Source organism: Sinohyriopsis cumingii, chromosome 9 (assembly GCF_028554795.1).
Source record: "Sinohyriopsis cumingii isolate HCF-2022 chromosome 9, ASM2855479v2, whole genome shotgun sequence".
In the NCBI taxonomy this organism is placed as follows: Eukaryota; Metazoa; Mollusca; class Bivalvia; order Unionida; family Unionidae; genus Sinohyriopsis; species Sinohyriopsis cumingii.
In genome coordinates this window covers 32149853-32177383 of record NC_142969.1, presented here as the reverse complement: position 1 = coordinate 32177383, position 27531 = coordinate 32149853, and the positions used below count along the sequence as shown (strand labels likewise).

General features: G+C 35.9%; 1 long non-coding RNA gene across 2 annotated transcripts; it reads left to right on the top strand.

Annotated features, from left to right (window-relative positions):
• Positions 1-5532: 5532 nt before the first annotated feature.
• LOC149791504 (uncharacterized) lies at positions 5533-27531 on the top strand. Of its 2 annotated transcripts, XR_016423364.1 has the most exons (10): positions 5533-6395; positions 6900-7021; positions 11297-11508; positions 14074-14187; positions 24421-24547; positions 24893-24982; positions 25835-26008; positions 26509-26666; positions 26862-26968; positions 27421-27531. It is a non-coding gene; the product is annotated as an uncharacterized LOC149791504 (long non-coding RNA). The 2 variants fall into 2 exon arrangements; XR_016423365.1 differs by having other exon boundaries at positions 11297-11503; positions 24893-26008.

The following is a 27531-nucleotide window of genomic DNA, read 5'->3' as shown; positions in this document are numbered from 1 at the left end:
TTCGGTCGAGAAGGATAACGACCTATATATGTATTCCTGCCCACTACCATGTAGGATGCATCAAACTGTATATTACTCAAGCGCTCTTTGTCAAGCGTGCTGGTGTGTGTGTACAAAAAAAAATGGAATATAATAACTTTAACTGAAATATATACAATTAAATTCAATATAAAAGTGATGCGGCACCTGGGAGTAAAGCAAAAATGGAAGAAACAAATTTCCGGATCGCTACTATCAACAGCAATGGGATAGACAAAGCGAAAGCAGACAAAGTAGCCAAAGAAACAAACTTTGATGTAATAATGATACAAGAAACACACTATAGAATTAAGCCAGAGTTCGAAATTTTAGTAGAAGACAAACTTAACGCAATAAAGATATGCAACAATTTTGCAAATAATGATATTAGAGTTGGTTGCAACAATAATATTTTTAAAAAGCTGGGAAAGGTTTGAGGAGGGGGGAATTTTTTAAGGGACAGTTGCTACGTGTTAAAATGTTTAATTGGCATATTATAAATGTGTACATGCCAGCTAATAGAAATAAGAAACTAATTTTAAAGAAAACTTATATACCTACCTACAACAATATTCGATGGAAAATCTAATCATAGGGGGAGATTTCAACTGGGTAACTATAAATTAAACCAGTCTAGCAGGATTGATAAATTTTACGGAAATTTTTATGATCCATTAATATATATTAATACTGCAATAACCAACCAAAAGCTATCAGACCATTTCATGCTCACTATTGACCTAAAAATGAAAAAAATAGAAAAATGTGGGCCAGGACTATGGAAACTAAATAATAAGATTTTAAATGACAAAGAATATGTCGAAATAATAATTAAAAAAAGAAATTGAAACCGTCAAAAATGAAGAAAATATTAATATAATAATTGATTGGGATGTTTTAAAAAACAAAATAAAAGGAATAAATATTCAGTACTCAAATAGAGGGCGGAAAAACCCCAGAAAAAAAAGACAAACACGAACTCAAATTAGAACTAAGCAAAACAACAAACGACGATGGAGAAAGAAAAAAAAAAACGATTGACAGACAAAATTAAAATCGTTGAAGAAGATGAAAATCAGGGGAGAATAATAAGGGCGGGAAAATTTACAGAGATCTACAACGAGGCAAAAAACGTATATAAGCGAGAAGAATTTAGAAAAGGGGGTGATACAATTTTAAACAATATCAAAATAAACAATGTAACCCATACTGTAAAAGAAGATATCCTAAATAATATTTCCAAATATTATAAAGAACTATACACCACACACCACACAGAACATATACTTCAGCACAATCGACAGCTACTTAAAAAATGTCGACTGTGAGATGACATCAGCAGTACATAGAGACCAATGTGATGATGTCATCTCAGATGAAGAAATCACAAAAAGTATATCAACACTCACAAAAGTCACCAGGGAAAGATGGACTCATCGTGGAATTCTACCAAAAGTTCCACGGTGAACTGACGCCGATCTTAAACGCTTTGTATAATAATATAGTTTTAAGTAAAAATAAAATGACTAAATCTATGAGGGAGGGAGTTATCACAATTATATACAAAGGGAAAGGGAATAGAGACGAGATTAAAAACTGGAGGCCTATATCACTTTTAAACACGGACTATACGATTTTAAGTAGGATTTTAACAAATACAGTAAAGGGTAGGATAAACAAGATAATTAATGTAAATCAAACTTGTGGGGGAGGGATATACAAAACAATATTTTAAACATTAAAACTACAATTAACTACATAAATTAAACTGGTATGATGAGTGCTATGGTACTCTTCGACCAGGAGAAAGCTTTCGACTGATTTGAACAAAACTGTATAAAGAATGTTTTTAAAAAATTTGGTTTCGGACCCAATTTCCAAAATGGACCAAAATCCTACACACTGGGATAATTAAACGGGAAATGCACGAAAGAATTTGAAATACAACGATCAGTGATACAAGGATGTCCACTATCAATGCTAGAATACGTAATGGCAATATAAATCCTACGTCACACGATAAGAAACAACCCAGATATATAAGCAGGGGCGTATTAACCATTAAGCAGACTAAGCACGTGCATAGGACACCAGGGCCAAAGGGGGCACCACAAAGTTGAGAAAAGGGTGAAAAGAAAGAAAGAAAAAAGAATGAAGATTTGTAAAAAAAAAACTGATACAACTAGTGCAAATTGATCATGATGTTCTGTTTCTTGATCATGGTACACCCTAAGGTTATCTTCTCAGATGTACGTGGAAAAGAGGGGGGCACCAAGATTTGTCAGTGCTTAGGGCACCAGTGAGCCTTAATCCGCCCCTGATTATACAAGGCATACAAATACCAAACCTAAAAAAGAATTAAAAAATGCTCTAACATGCATATGATTACAACATCTTTATAAGAGAGGGGAAATGCTATAAGCGTCGGGTTCCAAAATAAACCACAACAAGCACGAAATCTTAAAAATAGTTAACTGGAGGGGCAACCAGCCTGGATTATCGCCCCCCCCCCCCCACACACACTTACTGAGAGACACTGTAAAGGCTCTAGGGGTTTACTTTGGTAATAAAAAAAAGAAGCTGTAGAAAATTATGAACATATTATCAATAAAATAAGAGAAAATGTGAAAATCTGGCCATGGCGCCATTACCTATCATGGAGCGGGCCCAAGTGGCCAAGACTTATTTATACTCAAATATTAACTACATAATTAAATCCATAGATATGGATAATACAATTTTAAACAAAACAGACAACGAAATAATAGATTATATATGGAATCATAAATTGCATCATGTAAAAAAAGAGACATTATATAGGGCCAAAAGTAGAGGGGGCTTGGGGTTGCCGAGCCCTCTACTACTATAATTAACTAACATAATCAATAGATTAAAAAAAAAATGCACTCAGACCCGGCTACAGCGTGAGAAGCACCGTACATCTACTGGTTCGGCTTCACCTTGAGAAACCGACCAGAGATATACAAAAATAACAAATTAATATAAAAAAATCGAAGTGCCACGCAAACATATGAGAACTAATTTTAAAATATAGAGACAAAACAGATTTATGCAAAATTTAATAAGTAAAAGTCACGCTTGGATTAGGGAGGAGGTAACCAAAAATATAAAATGTAGAGTAGAGCAGGACAACTGAGGGGGTAAATTGGACAAAAAATTGGAAAAATTGGGGAAAATAAGATCTGTCAAAACACAAAGTATAATTTTTAAATACCTGCACAACACCTGGCTAACAGGCGAAGAAACAATCAAACATCGTATGCTGAGGATAATGCCGAAATGCCCTTTATGTAAAACAGCGAACTTCACCAACTACATACGATTGTCCAATGTGATAAAACTAAACATAATAGGATAAAGTTGATAATGAAAATTTGCAAAAAATATAAGTATAACAAAAATAACATTTTATTCATAGATTTAGACTACGAAAACAAAATCGTTCTAAAATGTATAGAGTATATAGTAACTACGATGATATCCTGTGGACAGGTGATAAAGATTTTTAAATAAGATACGTGGTAAAAATAACAATATTAACCACAACAAGAACTCAATACGTCTTACGACGAATAGATACTTACCGTCAGGTTGATATAACGCAATTGATGTTGGAATTGGGGGAGAGAGGGGGAGGGAGGAATAGGTATTACAGACCGAAGGGTCGCGTAGCGCAATTGCGAGCTGATGCCATACCCATACCCCCTCCTCGCACCCCACAACAGCCATATTTCAAAGAAAATTTCAAATTCTATTTCAAATATTTCGAAGAAACCCATATAACTTTTTTTTTTAAAAGAGAAAAGGGAAGAAAGGAAGAAAGAAAAAAATAAAAGAATTTTGTAATTTAATTTTTTTTCTTCTTTCTCTGAAAGAAAATTCTAAAGACACATATAGGAAGGGATACAGGGAAAATATAAGGGGGAAGTAAATGGCGATGACATCATGGGGCTAAGTCACAGGGCTCAGTGAAGTGCACAGGCCCATCATGAGTCTTTGAAAACACCCAATGTAGAATATAAACAGACAAAATAAAGACACAAATACATACTGTATAACACTTAGTTTAAAACCCTACTAACTTCTCCCGCACTGCATGGTTGACCACTATAGAATAATGTGGTCTCATAAATACGTTTGGATCTTTCAATAAAGCATAATCAGATAAACTAAATAAAGGAGGCCTAACGCGACCCAGGAAAAACACATAGAGAATAAAGAAGCGTGAACCTTGGATCGAGCGTAACCTACCTATCAACATCTTTAAAGACTATTATGAGGAACGACACATATTATCACTCGAATAATAAAATAGGAAATTATTTTTTTTAAACAAAATCTAAATAGTACACCATTCCATCGTCAAAATTAGAAAACCATAAAACAAATTAAAAGATACAATATAACATCATAAAGGAAGAAATACAACTGGGAAAGATATTTGATCTATACTTGCTGTCTCAAACATAAAGAAAATATAGCATACACACAATATAACACCATTACATATAGCAAACACTGAGACCTAGGCGACATATAGCAAAGGTTACAAAACATTTCAAGGGAAGGAACTTCGAGCAAGGTGAAGGAAACCAGACTCGGACGTACAACCCTTTAGATAACACTATGGAAACATAAATACCCCATCAAAAATTCTAAAAACTAAATTTTTTATATAAAATTTTGTTTTAATAAAACGTAGAACACATCTGAGGGGGAAATACACAAATATAAAATACTTTTTATTTTTTTTTGGAAATGGGGGCATCTGTCCGGTGCCCCCACCCCACTCCCAAAAAAGTGTGTGTGTGTGTGTGTGTTATTATACCCAGTACATTACTTGCAAAATATATATGGTGCTGACATTTTCGGCAAGAGGGAGACCTACCGATATTCTGCATATAATTATTTTAATGTTTTTCAGAGCGAGAGTATTGGGGCCTGATCTGTTCAATATATTTCTCAACTGATACAGCAGGTATAATCAGAGGCGTAGCTGGGGGGGGGGGGGGGGGGGAAGGGGAGTACATATGTCCCCGGGCGCCAAGGTACAGGGGCGCCAAAATGAGGCTTACAACGTTACATTATAATAAGTAAACAAGGGTAATATTCAAAAATGTGATTAAACGGGGAGGGGGCTGGGGCGCCAATTTTATAGTTCGTCCCCGGGTGCACAATATCATAGCTCCGCCTCTGGGTATAATAGAGACCCCCCCCCCCCCCCCCCGAGTTTGCCACAGAGCGCTCGTGTAATATACGGTTTAATACAAAATACATGATTGTGGGCAGGAATATACAAATTTTGGTCGATATACATAATCGTTGGTATCTATTCAAACGAGGGCCATGAAATACATTAGCAAATTCCTACAGTATTTTAAGGCAGGCGATTACGAATTATTTAAACCACGTTTTTCATCTGTCACAGATTTTATAATCATTTTGAAGTGGCTGCTTTATCTCGAGGAAAACGAGCGGTAAGTGTTATACAAAACAAAATCTTAATAGCAATTTGATCACTTTTGCGTCATTTGACAGTAAGAATAGTAATAAATAGAGGATAATTTCTTTTCCTACGTTAGGCCTAATACCTGGTATGTTTTTTAGTATGGTACACACACAAAAAACAACCCCAAAACAACACTAACAACATTTTAAAAAACCCACAAAAACGAGTGCCGTGCCGAAGCCACGGGCTAAAATGCTTTATTATCATTTTTTTTTTTATTTATAGCATCAATCACAAATTGAAATATATACAGTATTAGCGTTGGAAAAGAAAGTTTTCTTTTTGTTATATTTTTTTTTTCTCACCCTAGCGAAACACTTTCTGCAAATGACCTTAATAAAGAAAAATAATAAATTAACCTAAACCACTTTGAATGTCGACCGTATCTTTTATTTACACGGCATCATGCGCGGAAGAAAATACCAACTGAACCGGGATTTCAGACAGCAGATGAATAGAAGTTGATTCATTGAACATCATTAGCAATTGTACAATCAAACAGATGCAACAATGAAAAGTGGAACTATGAAAAATCGAGAATGTTAGATTTGCGAAGGATTTATTCCGAATCATTGTCTGCTAATAGAGAATTCATGTCAGTTGCTGTGTCGGCGATGCCCACACAGCGCGCCGTCCAAATGTGAAGTTGCGTTTTGCTGACAGACATAACACTGTGCCATAATTTATCTGATGGCATGTAAAGAAGCTGCTTAAATTATAGTATTTAAAAGTTTCTTCATTTTGTAAGAGCTCAAGAAATTAATTCTGGTTTGAAAGACAAGATGACGGTAAAACTCGGAAGACGTAGCTGTACAGTACCGTTGGTGTTGGAGACATCATAATAAAGGTAACTGCGTTAACTTCGCTTTTTGTTTGGTAATTTGTTGGATATTATCTTTTGCTGATCTTCTTTGAGCTTGGAGTAAATTTTACATTCTGAACATTTTTATTTGCACTTATCTGCTTAATATGTATTGCTGGGATATCATATAGAATATGAAGTCAGTATAATGGTACTATATTTTACATATTTGAATGATAAAAGACTTTTAAATGATATAATGATAAACTACAAAATAAATAATTTGCCTATTATCCCAAATATGTTAATTAAAACAAACATTGAATGTAAATTCAGATATAATGAGCAGTTGTAAGAAGTAAGAAATAACATTTTATCCATTGAACCTGTTATGTGTTATCATCATCAGTTTTAAAATAAACACATGGAGACAAGTTTGCTTAAATTCTAAAATTAACACACACACACACACACACATATGGTATTTTAATCTAATACAGAAATGGTGACATTGATATATGCAGACCAATAGTTTTTTTTCTTCTACAGATATAAATTAAAAAGCCTAATTCTGAGAGTTTCACCTACAACATTCATGATGGGAAAGGGCCACTAATTAAGAGCTGACATATGTGGAAGAAAAATACCATCCATGTTGAAAAGGGCTAGAGGTAATGTGAGAAAACATAATTTATCAATCTTATTTAACATATTGTTGATATTTTATCTCAACTGGTCAAAAGGCTAAGTGGGTTTATGTAATGGTCCAGAGTGTGTTATTTATTTCACATCCCCTTCTGTCTTTCAACAGTAAGAAATTAGCTACTTTGGAGTCCATAGTTCTGATCAATTTGTTTATATAAAACTTGGTTTTGGGCTTAAATCAACATCTTGGATAAATCTAATAATGAGCAAAATCCAAGTATATACATGTGATCATGTATAAGATTAGTTGAGTTTTTTAACCAGCCTAAAAGCCATACTTCCACAATATAGGCTAAAATCATTAAGTTGTCCTTGAAGTTTGATGAGTGTTAACCATTAATAATAATAAGGTGATCTTTCATCTGAGTATGTTACCACCGCATGCAATATTTATACATGTAGTGCAGTTTTTACTAAACTTAGAATACATGCTTATATAAATGAGATCTAGATTGAAGAAGTGAAGATGCATACAAATACATGAGGTTATAACCACTACTGCTGATTCAAGTTTGATCATGCTTGGCCATTGGGCTTATATAGTCAAGTTTCACAATGATGCTTATTATGAGTGTGATAAAGGTATGGTAGTGAAGTGACCTTGCATCTGATTGGCAGAGTTTCTTATGATTTGCACAACAGTGTTTATGATCCAATTTAGATCTGACTTGTTTAATTATTTGCTTGTATGTCTGAGGCTATAAGCAGAATCTATGCATATAATGTGGTGGTTCTACATCTCACTAGCCATTCTTGCTACTGCTCTTAAAACTATTTCTGATTAATTTTATCAGACTTGGTGAATAGATTTATCTCATCAAGATATAGCAAAAGAGCAATTTTGTAAAAAAAATATTCATTCATATTAAACTCAAATTCTGCATCTGATTGGTTGACCTTGCAAATACTATAAGGGCTCTATTTCTGACAAAAAGATTATTTTGATCTAATGTAGCAGAAATGCTTATATGATCAAAACATTGAACATATTTGAGGACAAATAAGAAATAGTTTTTCATGCAAATTTGATAAACATTGATAAATCGGTTCATATCATTAAAAGCTTGGAAGAGTTTGATTACATGCGAGACCATCACATATTAATCATTCTTTATTTAGAGAATTATTTTTGTCAGGATTTAGTAAAATATGTAAAATCAATATGGACGGGTTTTGTTATGTACAGCAACACTAGTTGTTTACTGAGTACTGAGGGAATTGGAGTAAGGCAAGGGTACATTGCAGTAGGTAACCTGGTTGACTTGATAACAGGATTTTAACACAAACATTTTTATCAGGAGTCTAGCATACTAACCATTGATTCACTGCAGATCCTGTCCCCATTAGTTACCTTTTAATACATAAAGCATTTGGGTTTTTTATGTCACAAATCCCATAGGGATTAAAATTAACATCATAGGTCTCACTGGATAGTTTCGTATTTTGACATCCCTCTAATTTTTAAGGTAGAAGGCATGAACCTAATTATCACAAGCCTAGCATTTATAAATTTACACATAAGCTAAATCTATAATGTGGTTCAGATTTACTTTGAGTTAGGCATGGAAATAGGTTGGCTTGTTGGTGACTGCCTGTCACAGTTAGATGAGCATTGGAGATCATATGCGTAACTTAGTCTGCAAATGAGCTGCCAACTTTTATTTGTGTCTGCTACAGAGGTAAATATAAAAAAATCTTGATGGTAGAGGGGTGATGAAAAGTATGCTAATTTGTTATAGTACTAGTGAACTTTATTCATGCATAAGGCACATACTGATTCTTTTAGTTGCCTTGTCACAGAAAAATATTGAAAATAGCTATTTCTAGTAAAAAATGAATGTAAAATGTACCTGCATCCTTTGACCCTACCAGAACCAAACTAAAAGCTCAAATTTGTGCAGCTGCTTTTGCTCATCACAAACATAATTGGGAGTATAACTGCTAACCCTACCCTCTAGCACACATTTAAGATCTTTAGAGTTTTTAAATACAGCCAGGAATTACATCACAGTTAATACTTCCAGTTCAGTACCCACGAATGTAGTTCTAGTCTATTTTTAGAACATTTTTTCCTCTCTCATTTTGGTAGTGATAGAAGAGTTTTATTTATGCATTTTTGGTAGGGATTTAAAGGTAACTGTTTATTCTTGATAATATGAGCTCAGGGTGTTGTTGTCTGTATGTATTTTGGCGACAGTGCACAGTGAGTAATAAGGCCTTGGTGATGATCCGGAAGTGAAATACGTGTTCTGGTTACATGCTGTTATGTTGACAGTCAATGATCTAAAAAAAGAGCAGGTCAACCTTTGACAAGAACTTCACCGTGAAGTCATCTTTGAAGGTATTTTAGATTAACATATGATTTGCATTGATTGTCACACAGTGGAAAGGTCAGTACTGAGAAACAAATGTAGAGAACATATAGTAAAATTAATTGTGTACTATGTCCTGTCAGGGCAGTATTGGAGCAAAGTTTAAATTGGTATAAAATCTTTATTATTAACGATAGACACATGAAATTTTAATATGTCATGTATATTGACTTTTAAAATATAAAAATGAAATTAAAAGTAAAAAATTAATTTTTATTTTAAAAATTTTAATAAAATTTAAAAAAAATTAAAAAAAATAATTAAAAAACCCCTAAAATGCACATATATAATATTTTGGGAATCATATTAAATGTTATCAGCATGTATGTATTCCTACACCATATAAAAGCTCCAATGTTGGATTTTTGTCACATTTTGTCAGAGAAAATATCTTTGTAGTCAAAATGAGACCTTCATTAAAAATACATGAAGACAAAATTATAATTTGTATTGGCCATTCAGACTATTTATTAGGGGTCCAATCAGTTAATTTATGTGTTTACGATGGGGTTACTTCCTGAGTAACAAACATCTACTTGTATAGCCTTCAGTAATTCTTTATAAACATAGTTATAAGGTATTTAGTGAGAGGACAGCGATGAAAACTTTATACTAGAACCTACTCAAGTTCTGTACTAAATCATTTTAAGCTGTCTGAGAATGAAATACAGGTCAAAGGGATAAAATATGCTTCCCCCAGGTATATTTACCCTTGGATGTAAGAAAAAAGCAAAATGATGTAAGTTGAATACAAAATGCATTCCATTTCATTGTTCAGTTAGGTTAAGATATTATTGGTGCAGTGCGGCATTGTGGCCTATATGATGTTATGGGAATTCTAATGATCCATCTTGCTTTATGCATTATTAATTACTAATACTATTTGTTAACTGACACTCTAAAGATTGCATAAGAAGTATTCAAACAAATTATTTGAATTTAACTTTGTACATGGTTACATATCCCACATGTACAAATATCCATCCATTTTAGAATGTTTGGGATCAAAAGTTCACATTCAGTACATCATATAGGCTGACATTGTACCTATAGTGAACCTGTAAAGCACATTTATGGCTATGTGCACTGAAAATATCCCAAAATGTTATTTTCATCATGAATATGCCTATGTATCGTAACATATTTAAATTTAGTACTTTGACAGAGTGCGGTATTGAAACATCAGCTGATATCTGATTCCACTCAATCAATGAGCTTAATAATTGGTAACCAACACTCTTCAAAATACCATATAAATGTTCAAATAGATCATTTGAATTATGTTTGCACATTTGATCTTAACAAGTACATTGTATATGTCCCACATATGCAAATTTCCATCCTTGTTTACAAGTTTTGGGGATGAGAATTTCACATTTAGCTGATGATATAGGATTTATTGGTGCTTATAGTTGATTTGTATGACCACATTTGGCTGTATTCACTTGCAATATCCAAAATTGTTATTTCCCTCATGAATAAGAATGCTTATAGTAACACATTCTAATTTAGTACATTGTCACTTGACTTTCCTGTATACTGGTATGTAATGTTTACACCAATGATCAAACCTCACCACCCCAACATTGCCTTAAACTTTATGATACATAGTCTACCTGATTAGTTATTTAACTTGTAAATGGCTAAATGTGCTTCTAGAAACCTCATATACTTTTAGGATGAATTTAACACTTTAATACATGGCCATTGCTTCACATTTCTGAGTGTCACTCTGTCAAGTTTAATATTTTCCCCCATGCTTGCAACCTTAATGTTAATTTGAAATCACCATATCCAACACATTTTAACTTCATTTACATAGATCTTACTGTTTTCTAGAATTAAGTGAAACATATTGTATCTTTTCAGGTCTAGCCTGGTATCTGGAACAAAGTGTTAGAGTTGGATCAGCTTGGAAGCTCTCCTGAGTAGTCTGGTGGTAATAGCATGGTTTCATAAGGGCATGTGCAGTGTACTGCCATAAGTGACCAAGATTAGTTCATATCACCACACTGATATATGGCACCTCAAAGACATGGCTTAGGTTTTCATGAGAGAGATCAGCACCATTTTTCAGTAAGGTAGAACCTCCCTAGAAACTATTTTCCTATCCCATTGCCACCTTTTGTTGTTATCGACATTGAAATGGAATGCATTTTTGCTATAAAACATGGTAGTGGTCCCATTAGAACTTTAAATCTGAATGTGCTATTAGTTATGGAAACAACTGCCTAAGTACCTGACACAATAAATGTGGAACATAGCACCTGTCAGTGTTTCTTTAGTGTGTACACCTATATGCATCTGGACAGGCATATTGCGGTTTGCTGCCAAAATCACTATGAGCTATGATGCTTCACTACCCCTGGGGAAAATGTTATCAGTTATACAGACCCAAACTACCATTTGTTTTAAATATCATTCATTAGTCAACTTTTCTGTCTAAAATTTGTCAAACTGTGTTTTAAAACTTGTATGAAAATTTAAGTTTTCAATAAAATTTAGTTTTTAAAATTTAAATGTTTATTTAATTTGCCATTAAAACTGAATTTATCAACATTTGTAACTTTCAAACATATTTTCAGACAGGGCTTATCTTGTATCACAATTAGGTTTTTACTGCATTGAAAAATTCCTATAATTAAGGAAGATATAGCAAATTTAGTTTTGGTTTCTCAGGAGCACTTGGACCAGAACTTGCACCCTGTGGAACACCAGCACTACATACTTTCTGACAGGTGTCACATGTTTTCCTTGCAAGGAAATTCAAAAAGACTTCATGTATAAAGTTGAAATAGGTATAGCATGCAAATATAAAAGTTTGACTAAAATTGGCATAAAACATGGAGCCTGTCAGGAATTACATCACAATTAATACTTCCAGTTCAGTACCCACGAATGTAGTTCTAGTCTATTTTTAGAACATTTTTTCCTCTCTCATTTTGGTGGTGATAGAAGAGTTTTATTTATGCATTTTTGGTAGGGATTTAAAGGTAACTGTTTATTCTTGATAATATGAGCTCAGGGTGTTGTTGTCTGTATGTATTTTGGCGACAGTGCACAGTGAGTACTAAGGCCTTGGTGATGATCCAGAAGTGAAATACGTGTTCTGGTTACATGCTGTTATGTTGACAGTCAACGATCTAAAAAAAGAGCAGGTCAACCTTTGACAAGAACTTCACCGTGAAGTCATCTTTGAAGGTATTTTAGATTAACATATGATTTGCATTGATTGTCACACAGTGGAAAGGTCAGTACTGAGAAACAAATGTAGAGAACATATAGCAAAATTAATTGTGTACTATGTCCAGCCTTCTAATTATACAAGTTTCATTACATTGGTCAATAATTAGTCACATGTGATGACACTGAGAGCAGACTAAGCACTGATATTTATATGGTACAGTGGCAATATACAGTCTGTCTGCCGCAACACATGAAACAAACTGGACAAATCTGAAAGCCTTGAATTTGACTTTATTTATCTGTATGGTAGAACAGAACCTGAGTTGAAAAGCTTTTAAAGAAAGACCTTGATATCAAACCTAATAATAACTGCAGGAGTTATATTATGGATAATTAACCATTCTCTCAGTTTCAAACTGGGCATTCTATCCCATGGGGTTCTAAATGTAAACCAAGTGTAACTGATATCCTAATGAACTGTAAAGACCATAGCAGCACAACAGTGGGGGACCAGATATGTCCAGATCCAGAAATCATGGACCAGTTTCAAACTGATGATGAACCACATAAAAATTACACATCTGCTAGAACTTATGTTATGAAGATAACTTAAATTGCATTATTATTAATCCTCCTCCTCACATTCATCATAATTGAGATGCATCATATATGTTTTATTGTAAAATAGTTTATGCAACATAATTCAGTGAAGACCTTTGCTGCCAATTTACCAGTGAACCATTTGTTTCAATGAACATATTTTATGTTGTAACAAGGAGCATCATTTAAACATTATGATACACTTATCATACCTGTATATGAAATCTTAATACTAACACTTATACTTGCAATACTACTACTAATAAAAACACCTGCATTGATAATTTGATTATGTTCAATTGGACTTGTATCTAAATGATCACCAGCTGTATGAAAAGACATATTTTAATATATAGATATTGGATGGAATACTAGTTACCACAATTGAATAGTCATATGATAAATGATATATTATTTTAAACAATTTATATTTGCAGTGAAACATACTTTTACATTATTTTCCCTTAAATTTCATTTATAGAGCAGTATACTCTGCATTCATTAAATTACTGAAATGGTTAATAATACAACAACAAATACTGCAACTTCCAGAATCACAAAAATCAAAAGATATAAACAGAAACTTCCCTACATGTATCAACAGTTGTCGCTTAATAGACAGAACTATGAAGATTTAGAATAGGATGTTAACAAATTAGGTATTCAAGTTAAAAAGAAAAAAATACCAAGTAAGCTTACTACCAAAAAATCAAACAATAACAGTGAATTTTAGTACATTCCCAGGAAACAGAATATATGATTTTTCTTAACTTGATCTGATACATCTTAAATCTATAGAAAATGATTCATATTGTATGACTAAAATATTATGTAAACAAAAATTCCATCACTTTTTTCAGATGCAACATGCATACCCCAACCCATCCTTCTTGATCATAAAGTATACCAGCATTCCACTATATGATGGGGAGCTGTAGTGGCTCAGTGGTTAGCTTTCTGGACTGTGAAATAAGGTAGGTTCAGATTCTACCATCAGACCAACCTGGGTTAGCTACCATGGTGTGTCCTTGGGCAAGGCACTATACTTAAAGTGCCTTGGCACTAAATAACTTACTTGTGTTGGTTTACCATAAAAGGCCAAACCAAACACAAAAAAACAACAACTTTAAAATATGAGTTTTGTCAATACTAAGTAAAGGAAAATCATACTGAAGAAATGTTTTTGTTAATACAGTTTAATGGATCTAAAAAATCTCTTTCTTCTGCAGGAGTTTAAAATGTTAAATTAAAAAGGTCATGGTACACATCAGGCTCCGTAACCCATATCCAACTAAAAATTTTAGTAGAGTCTGAATAAAACATATTTTAATCTGGATGATAATATTCTTTCTCCATTCATATATTACACCACCAAGATTGATCCAAATAAGATTACATTTTACTATAACACTGAGGATGAGTATGCCTCTTAACAACTGACAAATGTGGAGAGAATGGAGTTAAACTGAACTTTGATTTCTTTTCAACCATAGCACAAGATGATCATTTATTATGAAAAACCTGAATAAAGTTGGAGTTCATAACCATGACAGTCTTGATATAATATAAATTCAATATATTATTGTTGTCTTGAGGTATAGTTCTGTATATTACAATCTCACACAAGATCAGGGTATATTTTAGTACCATACAGTTAATTCGGGATTGTATTAATACCTATTCCGGTCAATGAACATGAAATAAGATTTACTATTTTGGAACCAGTTGCAATAAAGTTTACTAAACAAGAGAAAATATGACTTTACTATAATATCTAAAATGTAAAATCTGCAAACAGAATACTTGCTTGACTTTACACTTCAATTATTTATTTGAAATGAATTTATACAAATGGCATTAAATTGGGTTTCAGGCTGGTAATGACAATGGTAGTAGTGAATAGGGACGGTCTAGGGACTAGGGAACTTCCATGTTAAAAAGGGTATATCCACTCTGGTGACTATGTAATTTAACATGGGAGAAAAAAAAATATCCATTCTAGGGACAAGGGGAATTTAACATGGGAGAAAGAAAAAAAACTATTCACTCTAGGGACAAGGGAAATTGAACATGGGGAATAAATCGTGGGACTGTCTTGGGACTAGGGGAAATGGAACAGGGTCGGGACCCTATTTTAATAAGGTCCCGACCTGATGGGTCTATGAAAATGGAACAGGCGAAAATTGAAACAGGTAGGGGTCTCTATTTTTTTATCATTTTTTTAAACAAAAAAATAAAAAATGGGGTAGGCAATTGAAAGTCAAGATCTTTTCGAGAGATAGGAATGGCCCTGAAAAGGGCCTTTGGTTTTATGTTAATATACCCTTAACATAAAGGGCATCTGTGACATCTTCTTCTTGACCTTAGGCTGCGCCTGACTGCAGGACCATAGATTAAGACTCTTTTGAGGCATCCTTGATGCTCCACATAAGATTCTTCGCATCCACAGGCTGGTGTCTGTCCTGTGGATAACTGTCCAGTTGGATCGGACATACATTGGTATGTCCGTCCGGAACATCATTGAAGACACAAGCGTTGAAGATTGTACGTCGGTCCACATGTTGGGGTGCTGAGTAACAGGTGAAGGAATGCAGTGAACTGTACTTATTTATAGGGAGAGGAAGGATTGAAACGGATTGAGTTTGTTGACCAATCCAAACACGTGTTACAAAATTCAGTCAGCCCACGTCCAATCCGAAGAGAGCAGTCTGTGACGTCACATAGTCTATATAGATTCGCTAGCGCCTGTGCGCAGTCAATCTAAGCGACAGTTTTTCAACATGACGGAAACTCAGAAAACGATCAGTTGGGGTGCACTGATGGTGGAGACTACCCAAGGGAACCCAGACTTACTTTCAGGAGAGGTGAATTGGGATTTTGTGGATTTTTTTAACTTGCAAGAATTTGTTCCTGAACCTTCGTCACCTTCTCCTTCATTACCACACATGGAAAATTTTAGACAGAGACAGAAAGAAGAATTGGAGAAATTTATACAACAGCAAAAGGAAGCGGAACAAGCTTTTCTCCTACAGCAACAGCAGCAAGAAGAAGAGGTAAGAAAAAAACAAGAAGAAGAAGAAGCAGCAGCAAAGAAACAAGGGTGTCAAAATCAAACGGTCACGGTACTGTTAGACATTTTAGCGGAGTTAAGAAGTCTGAAACAAATGTATCAGACTTCTTTATTACGGCTGAAGAGAATACGACCTTTCCAAGCTAAACACTCCAACCCTGTGACTACGCCTACCGCACCACCCTTAGTGATTTCAACGAAATCATCATCAGCAGTACACAGTCCAGAATTAGGCCTTGGCCGTGGCAAAGGCTTAAGACAGTTAAAGTTGATTGTTTAAACTCACCCCTTACACCAAAAAAGGCCCTTTTCAGGGCCATCCACGTCTCTCGAAAAGAGATAGACTTTCAATTGCCAATAACTAAAAAAAATCATTTTACCCAATAGTACCTGTCTGTGTATGAGTGTGCGTGAGTGTAGGTTCTTATTTTAAAATCAAAACCCAAAGACACTTACCTTTTATAATTAATTTATTCTTTTGTAAATATTTACAATTCACAATTCACAACAGAGCACTTTAAAAAGTTCATAGACTTATTCTGTCTCATTGTTCACTCTCTGTTTTTTTAATTTCTTCACCGTCATAGTCTTTTCCTCCTCTTCCTCCTCACTTTCTTCCCTTCTTTTCTTCTTCTGTTTCTTTTTCTTCACCTGTCTGTTTTCTTCCTCTTCTTCTTCCTCTTCCTCTGAAGAATCCCTCTCTTCTTCTGACTCCTCTTGTTTCTTTTTTGGGCAGTCTGGTGACCAATGTCCTTTTTCTTGACAATAATAACAGGTATCTTGACTTTTGTATCTTCTAACCCCTTTTTTTTCTTTTTTGACGGTCTGGACACTCTGAAGACCAATGCCCTTTCTTCTGACAGATATAGCAAGTATCTTGACTTTTATCTTGAAAGGAAGGAGAGTAGTCCCTCGGCTGGTCTGAAGAGAATTTTCTAATGACCCCTCGCAAAGCTCTGATGAAACGTTCGATCTTGGTAGTCTCTTCCATCGTTGTGCTCAGTTTGAGAGTGAAATGAATAGTGAAAGGACAAGACACATACCCTTTATATACGCTGGTCTGCTATGACTATAAATTAGTCCATGGTGTTTAAACTTTAGTCATTTGACTTTTTGCTATCGAGATGAAATGATCCAATTCATTTGAGAAGAAAGAAGAAGAAAGTAAGAGGCAGAAACGTGATCTATCGCCTCGTACCAGGGCTGAAGTCTTGGCACAAATTCATGCCAGTGATTTTGAAGAGGACATGAGTGAACCAGAATCCAAACCCTCTAAACAAAGTTTACCACCCTTAGTCAACCCTGAATAGTACTATGACATTCGAGAGAAGGAAAAGCGTCCCTCTAGAAAATTTTGAACTACGGCTTACAAATACACAGTGAAGTTTAAACAATTTCAAGTCTGAAGTACTGTTAGAGAAAGCAGAAGGGTTCATCACCGACATGTGGGATTCTTTGCTCACCACACTCAAGCGACAATGTCAACCCAAAGAAGATGATCGCTTGAGACTTTCCATACAACATGACGGCTTGAAATCCCCTGTTTGGATCGAGTTTAGCAGCCCTGCAGAATTGACCACTTCCAAAGTCATGGACAAGATTCAACACGTGCAACAATCTAATGACCAGTTTGACATCACCGATGGAAAAGCCACACTGGACATGACCCACGTCTCTCCTCCTCAAGGGACCGGACAGTGCAGAAAGACCTTATTGGTCAACAACCTTCGCATTATCAAAACAAGTCTTGTCCAAATTAACAATTTTCAAGACCACATGTGTTTAGCCCGAGCCATCGTGGTGGGATGAACCTATGCCGACAAGAACGACACGGTAGAATGGAAAAGAGCCTGGGAGAACATTCGAAAATCGAACCGAGCCAAACAACGAACTGAAGCAGAACTTCTGTTACAACAAGCATTCCTGTCCAAAGACACATCCTGTGGCATTCCTGAGATGCAAAAATTGCAAGATGCCCTAGCTCCACGATACACCTTGAAAGTGCACCCTCAAGAAGTGCGCGGGTCTCTGTTGTTTCGAGGGAAAGACTTTAAGGATGGAAAATACATTCACCTCTATCATCACGATGACCATTTCGATACCATTACCACTATCACTGGATTCCTGGGATACAAATATTACTGTGAGAAATGTGACTTATGATGGTTATAATAATCGAGAGCAACACAAACATTGTGGATCGAAATGCTCAGGATGTTTGGCCTCTCAACCCTGTCTGAGCGAAGGGCAAGAACCAGTGCATTGTCCTGCTTGTCTGCGCACATTTGTCAGCCCTGACTGTTACCAACAACATCTGAAGATGCAAGGTTCACAGAAGAAATGTGCTTGTCAACTCCTGAGATTGTGCCCAATGTGTGGACAAGGTCTATGTATCAACAGTACCAAGGCACACGTATGTTCAGGAAAGAAAAAATGTCACATTTGTCACTGCATCGTGGACTTGGAACACCAATGCTACATGCAAAAATACCAATCCCAACCAGAGAAAGAGGATGGTTACAAGAAGAAGAGAGGCAATTTCATCTTTTTCGATTTCGAATGCATGCAAGAGACCGGTATTCACATTCCTAATTTCTGCGTGGCTCATCGAGCGTGCGAGAAGTGATTCAAGAACCTATCTTGAGTTATTGCCCTCACTGCAGTAAGATTCCTGGAGGGCGTGAAAAAATCTTTCAAGGACCGAACACACTAGCCGATTTCACACAATGGGTCTTAGACCCCATCGACAAGACGTGGAGCCAAGAGGACATCGAACATTATTATGGAGAATGTCATCACCATGCCACGGTGATGGCTCATAATTTCTCCGGATACGATGGACAGTTTCTTTTGAGATGCTATACGGAACGTGGCACCGAGCGTCCTAAAGTCACTTTGAACGGAGCCAAAATCATTTTCTTGCAAGTGGGACAAGTGCAGTTTAAAGATTCGATGAGCTACTTAGCCATGCCTTTGAGTCGAATGCCTAAAATGTTTGGAATGACAGAAATGGCTAAAGGGTACTTTCCACACTTTTTCAATACAGAAGCCAATCAACACGCCGTTCTACCCCATTTGCCTCAGGCTCACTATTACGACCCTGACAACATGCGTACCGAACGAGAAACTTTCTACGCTTGGTACCAGGCTCACGCCTCCGACCCTTTCGACTTTCAGGAAGAAATGCTAAAGTATCATCATTCCGACGTGGACATTTTACGGCGATGCTGTGGAAAATTTCGAGAACTGTTCATGGAACACGGAGGGGTTGATCCTTTGAAAGAAGCTTGCACCATTGCCAAAGCGTGTTCCTTAGTCTACCGACAACGATTCATGCTTGAAAACACTGTGGCTGTCATCAGTCCTCAAACGACCAACTATGTCAAACGTCAGGACTCGGTCAAAGCCCCATGCTGGTTGCATTACTTGTGCGACAAGGAAGACAAATGGATTCAGCATGCCCGCAACGGACAGGGCGAAAAGATCATTGGAATGCATTCGGTCGATGGCTGGGACTTAGAAAACCCCAAGATCATGTACGAGTTTAACGGTTGCTTATTTCACGGATGTCCCGTCTGTTACCCTGACCGCGGCACTAAAAATCAGTTCTTACAACGAACCATGGAAGACTTGTACCAGGCCATTTGTCAGCGACGCCTAAAGTTAGAACAGGAAGGATACCAAGTGGTGGAAATGTGGGAACACAAATACGATCACCGTTTGAACACCGATCCCGAGTTTAAACGCCTCATGGAAAGTTACCAGTTCATGGACCCCCTGAACCCGAGGGATAGTTTGTACGGAGGAAGGACCAATGCCACCTGTTTGCTGTACCAAGCTGATGAAGAGAAAGGAGAAGAAATCAAATACTTGGACGTGTGTTCACTGTATCCCTACGTGTGCAAATATTGTTGCTTTCCTGCAGGCACCCACAATTGTTCTCCGAACACATCGACCTAAAAAACATTCGACACTACGAAGGCTTGATCAAGTGCAAAGTTTTGCCTCCCATGAACCTATACCATCCCGTCTTACCTCGCCATTGCCAAGGCAAACTTATGTTTCCTTTGTGCCGTACTTGTGCTGAAACGTGCAACCAAGATCAACCTTGTCATCACACCCAGGAAGAACGGGCCTTGACGGGGACATGGGTCAGCGTAGAATTGTTCAAAGCTCTGAACATGGGATACCAACTGTTAGAAGTGTACGAAATTTGCCACTTTCCCAAGACACAATAATTCCACAAGGGTGACCCCACGCAGAAAGGCATTTTCGCAGACTACATGGATGCCTTTTTGAAACTGAAGCAAGAAGCCAGTGGCTATCTGTCCTGGTGTCACACTCCCGAAGACCAAAAGACATTCAGAGAGAAATTCTGGGCACAAGAAGGCATTACTTTAGATCACATTGAGAAAAACGAAGGCAGGCGATCGTTTGCCAAAGTGATGTTAAATTGCTTGTGGGGTAAAATGGCACAATGACCGTGTTTACCCAAGACGGAGTATTTGACCGAACCTTCCCGCTACTTTCAGATGATTCACGACAAAGCCAAATTCATGAAACACGTGGACGTCGTTCGTGAGGATTTGATCTTGGTGAATTACGAAGAAGATCTGAACTTTGTAGAAGATGACCCCTTTGGAAATGTCATCATTGCAGCTTACATGACAGCTCATGCTCGCTTAAAATTGTACGAAGCTTTAGAACTGTTAGGGGAACGTGTCTTGTACTTTGACGTGGACAGTTGCATTTATATCGATCACCCGAGTCAACAGCACCCTGACATCGAAGGAGACCGTTTAGGAGCCTGGACAGACGAGCACCCCAATGACAAGATTCTAAGTTTCGTCAGTGGTGGTCCCAAAAATTACGGCTACGAATACTGGGACAAACAAGAAGTGCACACGAAGTGTAAAGTGAAAGGACTTACTCTGAATTATCGTACCAGTCGAGTGGTCAACTTTGGCGTATTGAAAGAAGCCTTGCAGTCTAGAGAAAGTGACCACCTATCAACCCAACAAGATTGTACGTTTACCCACACACCACATCGTCAGTCGACCCTTGGAAAAAGTCTATCAAATCGTGTAGCAGAAGCGAGTGCGGCTTCCCACCCACTTTACTTTGCCGTATGGACATGTCGGTATAAAACATTGGTTGTAAGAGGATAGCCACCCACCAGAAGGATGACTTCGCCACAGCAAGAATCGAGTGAGAAATCCAGCGAGAACTCCAAGTTCAAACCCTACCATTTTCCAGTCTTCTTACCTGACTATTGTGATTGTGCCCATCGATTGGACATGTTTCAAAAATGGCCTACGGATAGGGAAGGATTACCTTCTTCGTATGTTTTAGCTAGAACAGGATTTGTCTACTTCGGACCCGAGTCAGGATTGGGATACGAAGTACAGTGTTTCGCTTGCGGACTGAAGTTACGAATGGATCTATGTATCTACAAAGATTCAGCTATTCTGGAACATACTCGATGGTCTCCGCACTGCCCTTACCTTTCAATGGCCTTTCCACCCATTAAACTACGGTACAATTATGATGGTACCTTAGAGACGGTACCTTCCAAAACTAGACGTAAACACATTGCATCCTATTTCATTGTTGTTTCTTTTCCACATAATAGCTTATTTTTTTATAAAATGTTAAACTTTACTAATCTTTTTTCAAGATCACTTTAGTTTGCAAAAATATATCTTGTCATTTATTGGCATTCTACATTGAATTTTGTAAACTAGCTATAAACCTGACCTAATTACTCAACTTAACTGCTGACAGAAACAGTCTACAGTAAATGTATTTCATTTCTATAGCTCGATGGATAAACATTACATCTTTTAAAGCTGTGCACAGAATAGGCCGACATATCACGAGTCAGGAAAACATGGGGGTGGTATCCCCTGTGTCCAAAATTAATATCATTTTGAATAGAATATTCTAGTGACAATTGCCTCTTTTCAAATGGTAAGCATTGCTTTTTTTTATTTTCGTCAATCTGTCAAATTTGGTATGCATTTTGCTTTAATATTTGAGATGGAAACCTTAGGTGCATAGAAATGTCAGACAGCATTGTACATCATGGATGGTGTCCAACATACTTTTATGATCATAAAACAAAGTCCCATTGTTTTAGTTATGGCCACTGATTTAAAAAATATTCATCCAAGCTAAATATAATAATAATAATAATGAGGACTTTGTATAGCGCCTAATCTTTAGAAGCTCTAAGCGCTTTGCAACATTAGACAACATAAAAACATACACAATGATATGATTACAAAAACAAACACCATGAAATTAGAAAACATAAAAAACATGCTGAGAATATTTAAGGTAGTTAACATTATTAAGTCATTAAGTTTGTTTTTGCAGTCAGAATAAGTAGTTTTGAGAGCACTTTTGAATGGGATCACTGCGTCTTTGTGTCTAAGTTCAGTGGGCAATTCATTCCGTGTTGCTGGGCCCTGGTATGCAAAAGAATGCTGTCCATGTGACTCTGTTTTCATAGTGAGAATAATGAGTATATGATTGTCGGAAGAGGAGTGTAAGTATCTTGCTTGTGTGTACACATAGGTGAGGTCGGATAGGTATGTTGGACTAGAGTCTGTCAGTGAAACGTAGCACAGAGAACTAATGTTGTGTTTGATTCTGGATCGAATGGATAGCCAGTTTTGGGTACAGAGCAGCGGGGAGGTGTGCTCTGATTGTGGTACTCTAAGTATGATCCAAGCAGCTATGTTTTGAACTTTTTGAAGTCTCTGCAGTAGATATTAAGATGAACCAGACAGAATTGAGTTACCATAGTCCAGTCTTGAAAGTAGTAATGAACACACAAGTGTTTTAGTGGCATCAACTGAAAGATATCTGAGAATGGAGCTGATGCGTCTCAGCTCAAGATATGCAGCCTTGCATATGTTCATGACATGTTGGTGCAATGTGAGAGTACTGTCCAGAGTAACACCTAGGTTTTGTACTGATTGTGTGAATTTAATGTTGGTGTTGCTGATATTTATTGTGTGAGGTAAAGGATGTGAATGAGAAAGTCTTTGTGTTGTAATCAGAATGGCCTCAGTTTTATCATCATTCATCTGCAGCTTGTTACAAGTCATCCATGATTTCACATCAGAAATGCACATCTCTATACCTTGGATGGTAGCATCAACTTCAGTTGGGTGGCTAGATTTGTATATTTGGGTGTCATCAGTGTACAATTGGTGAGACACTGGATGATGATCTATGACACTTGAGAGCAGCTGAGTGTATAGAGTGTAGAGAACAGGTCCAAGAACAGACCACTGTGCAACACCACAACATAGATCAACTGGGCTGGAGTGTAATCTGTTTGCAGACACAATTTGTGTCCTGTGGCAAGGGCGATATGCAGATTGTACATTGCTAAAAAGACTGTTTGAATTCAGACAAGATGCAAGCTGGGATTGAACAACCTTTTGTAAGATTTTTTATATGAATTGGAGATTAGAAACCGGGCAGTAGTTCTTTAAATCCTTATGGTGTAGTGTTAGTTTCTTCAGCAGAGGTTTTACAATGGGAGTTTTGAAAAATGATGGAAATTATGCTGATGAGAGAGAGGTATTGATAACATCAGTTAGTGAAGGCAATACTGGATCTAAGCACTCAAGCAGCAGTAATGTTGGAATTGGATCAAGTTCACATGACTTTGGTGCACTCTAGGATGATTACTTAAAAATGCATTTATTGGTGGTGAGAGACTAAATACATGACTTGATACTTGTGTTTAGCATTAATTGGAAAGCTGAAGATTAGTAATCTGTTGACATACATATCTTAATTGTACCATTTAATTTACAAAATTCAATGTAATTTGCATTGGTAAAATGTGTAGCACAAGAAAAGTCATTATGAATCAGAGATAAATCATATCTTTGTTTTGTCTGGAGCTTGACTAATTTATTGCACATTTCTGTACACTATTTTGTCTTTAATCCAGGATTATTCACTGCATTCGGATGCATTTCATGGTGAAAATTCACCAGCTGGATTTAAAAGTGGTGAATATTGCTAGCGATTGTTCTGCAAACCCTGTATGTCACAAGGAGTCTGTGTATTCAAGGACTCATACAGTATTTACAAGTTCTCATTGACATTTCAGATGAAAATGAAGAACTGGAAAAAAGATGAAAATCTCAAGTGGAAACCTTTCTGGTCAGCCATCTCATCCAAAACCTCCTGAAATGGAGAGTATTTTGCAGACTCCAAGATTTCCTCTTATCCTGCTGGTATGTTCTATTTAGTTTATCTGGTCTCTTTTTATTTTTTATCAATTGCTTTTATACCATGCCACAATTGGAAATTCTTTATCAAAAGTATGTATAAATTTCATCATTTTTCTGTCTGTTTAATAAGATGTGTTTAAGAGTACTTACTTACTCATGATGCTGTATATATGAGATTAGATGTTTTGTTAAAAAAGAATGCATTTTGTGATATATTGTATCACTGCTTTATATACAGTGGTCATTGCAACCAGTATGCATTTTGTTTACATGCCAAAAAATCCAGTCTGATTTCTTTGTTTCTTTTTTACTGCAATTAAGAAGTAGTGATAATCTTTATACTCTTAGCTGCATCCAGAAGGACAACACCATCACCATCCCCATCCACTCTGGAGTGGAGAATATAAAGATTTCTCTCTGCCAGTTCCTCTGCAAGTAGTAAGTATTGAGGATGGAAAAAAAATGTACATTATAGAATAATGAAACAAATACTACAGGTGTTGACTTTTATATAATCTCTTATTTCATTTACAGCTCTCTAAATACGAGTAGGTCAATTATACACTGTATTTATGAATTTAATTCTCATCTAAGGTAGTAGAACTGTTTTATGTTTGACAAAATGTTGGGTAATTTGTGGCCATACACTAAAAACACATTTTGTAGCATTTAAAAATGCTTATGTTCAATGCACGTAAAACTCATTGGTTTGTTGTCACTTCAGTTGATAATAGTCTTGTCATCTTGTAGACATTTTGAATGTTAGTGTTCAATGCTAAGGTCATATACATTGATTCAACATCAAAATTTGTTTGCAGAATGGAAGATTATGACATGAAAGCACAAGCTCTTGTAGCTTAGATACTGTTATTTCAGAACATTGTGAGATGTTAATTAATTAAATTATAGGTCATAAAACATACTGTTCAAGACTTATTTGTGCAAATAAACAATGAATTGTTTTTCATTGATGTGTCGACTGTTCATCATTCCATTGGTTTTTTTTATTTTTCTTTCTGATGTATACCATTGTCTTGTGTAAGTCAGACGCCTAAACCATCTACATTGAATGCAGACTTTACAGACACCAGCAGTGAAACAACATATCCAGGGAATAAAAAAATAAAGGATTATGGGAAAAGTTTTCATATAAACTGTACAAAAGCCATGTATTTCATTCCATAAATATATTTCATTGTTAAACCCATGTTCACTGTACAGATCTTTTTAAGGAGTTTATAATAATGATCTTGATCTTTCAAAACTAATTTCATCACAAATCTGTTACAGATTTCCAGTTCAATGTACTTATGAAACTGGACACAAATATTGAGAATTTGTTGGAGCAGCTGGCCCTCCAAGTTCATACACAAGGCCCAGACACAGAATATAGAGAAGAAATTCTTGCAATGCCATGTGATTTGCCAGAGGTTGGAGGAGAATCCCAAACTCTCCAAGAAGATGGTAAATTGGGGCTTTATTTTCTATTTAAAAAAACTGTTATAACCTTTATTTGCTGTTGTGAACCTCAATATGCATTATGCAAGTTCTGCAGTGCCTGTATAATTATTTTTGGAGGTGGGGTGAACATGTAGTGGTCGGCTGTTTTGTCTTACGAATGTAGGCCAAAACATGTTTAGAGATGAACATGTAACAGGTATTTTACTACATATACACTATTACATATTATGTGGCTACTTTAATTCAATCCTTGAGTGAATGTCATTTATGAAGTTAATAGATTCACGGTGGTTAATTTGGTTTATAATTGCTATTAGTACATTGTGTTGCATAGTTAATGTTATCAAATTTTTTTCAAGTTAGAGAAATTAAATTTGCTTGCAAAACCATGGCAAAAAATAACTATATACAAGCATATTTTGTCACATCGATCATGAAATACTACTACTAATAATAATATAAAAATCAAAAAATAGTAATATTATTATTATTATTATTTTCAGATATGCTACTTGAGCTCCCTTGGCAGGTTTACAATTGGGGATAGTGTCTGCAGGATGATGAAAAAGCTTAAAACAAAAAGACTGGCCAGAGTATAGTCCAAAGGGACGTAAAGGGAAAAAAGCATTTCAAGAGCTTGTGATATGTCAGGTTTTGATAAGTAAGTATGGCTTGATTTAAATTGTGTTTTTCATGTGACTTGCCAGAGATTTTTAAATGAATTGATAAAGTAACTTGAGACCACATTTCAAAGTACATGTTTTAAAAATATTCCATTGATTATTGCTGGCATTTAGAAAAATGCAATGCATCCTTTGTTGTTAAACTTTTTTAAAACATTGTATTACTCTTGCAGAAGCCTGCTTGAAAACTAATGGCAAAGCAAAGGCAAATGGAATGGAAGAGACCATATCAGAGACCCTCGAATATGCACCCAACCAACGCAGAATGATAAAAAACAAGGTAATCCAAATGGCTCTTATTTCATCAATATTGGATTCAGTTTCGTCTTTTAAAGCATAGTATTTGCAAAGCGGATGCATTTCTAAACTGATAACAAAATCAGCTTATCCTATTGCCCAGGACTATCAAAGCTAGAGTCCAGCTAACTACAATATGCATATATCTTGTCTGATCGGACAAGTGCCTCCATTTGGAATTTTTATTCACATGAAATATTTGGATGAAATAAATTCATCTTTGTGCAAATTGATTGCACCATCCACTTGCCAGAAATGATAAGTAAGTGCAAAGTTATCTTGTATCATGGCTTAACGATAGTAAGGGAAGCACAAGTGCAGTGAAGAAAATTTCATACATTTTTATAATGCTGATTAACATGACTTCTGCATATGTAACTAGTGCTGAGATGATATGACTTTATTTAAGCATTACAATTTTGTTTTAATTTGCAGGTGCCTGAGCAGAAGAAGTAATAGATAAACTTTACAGTGGAGTTGGAGACTGATTCTGATTCATAATCTTAATTAAATCTAGAAAATAAACATTAAAGTCATATTAAAATA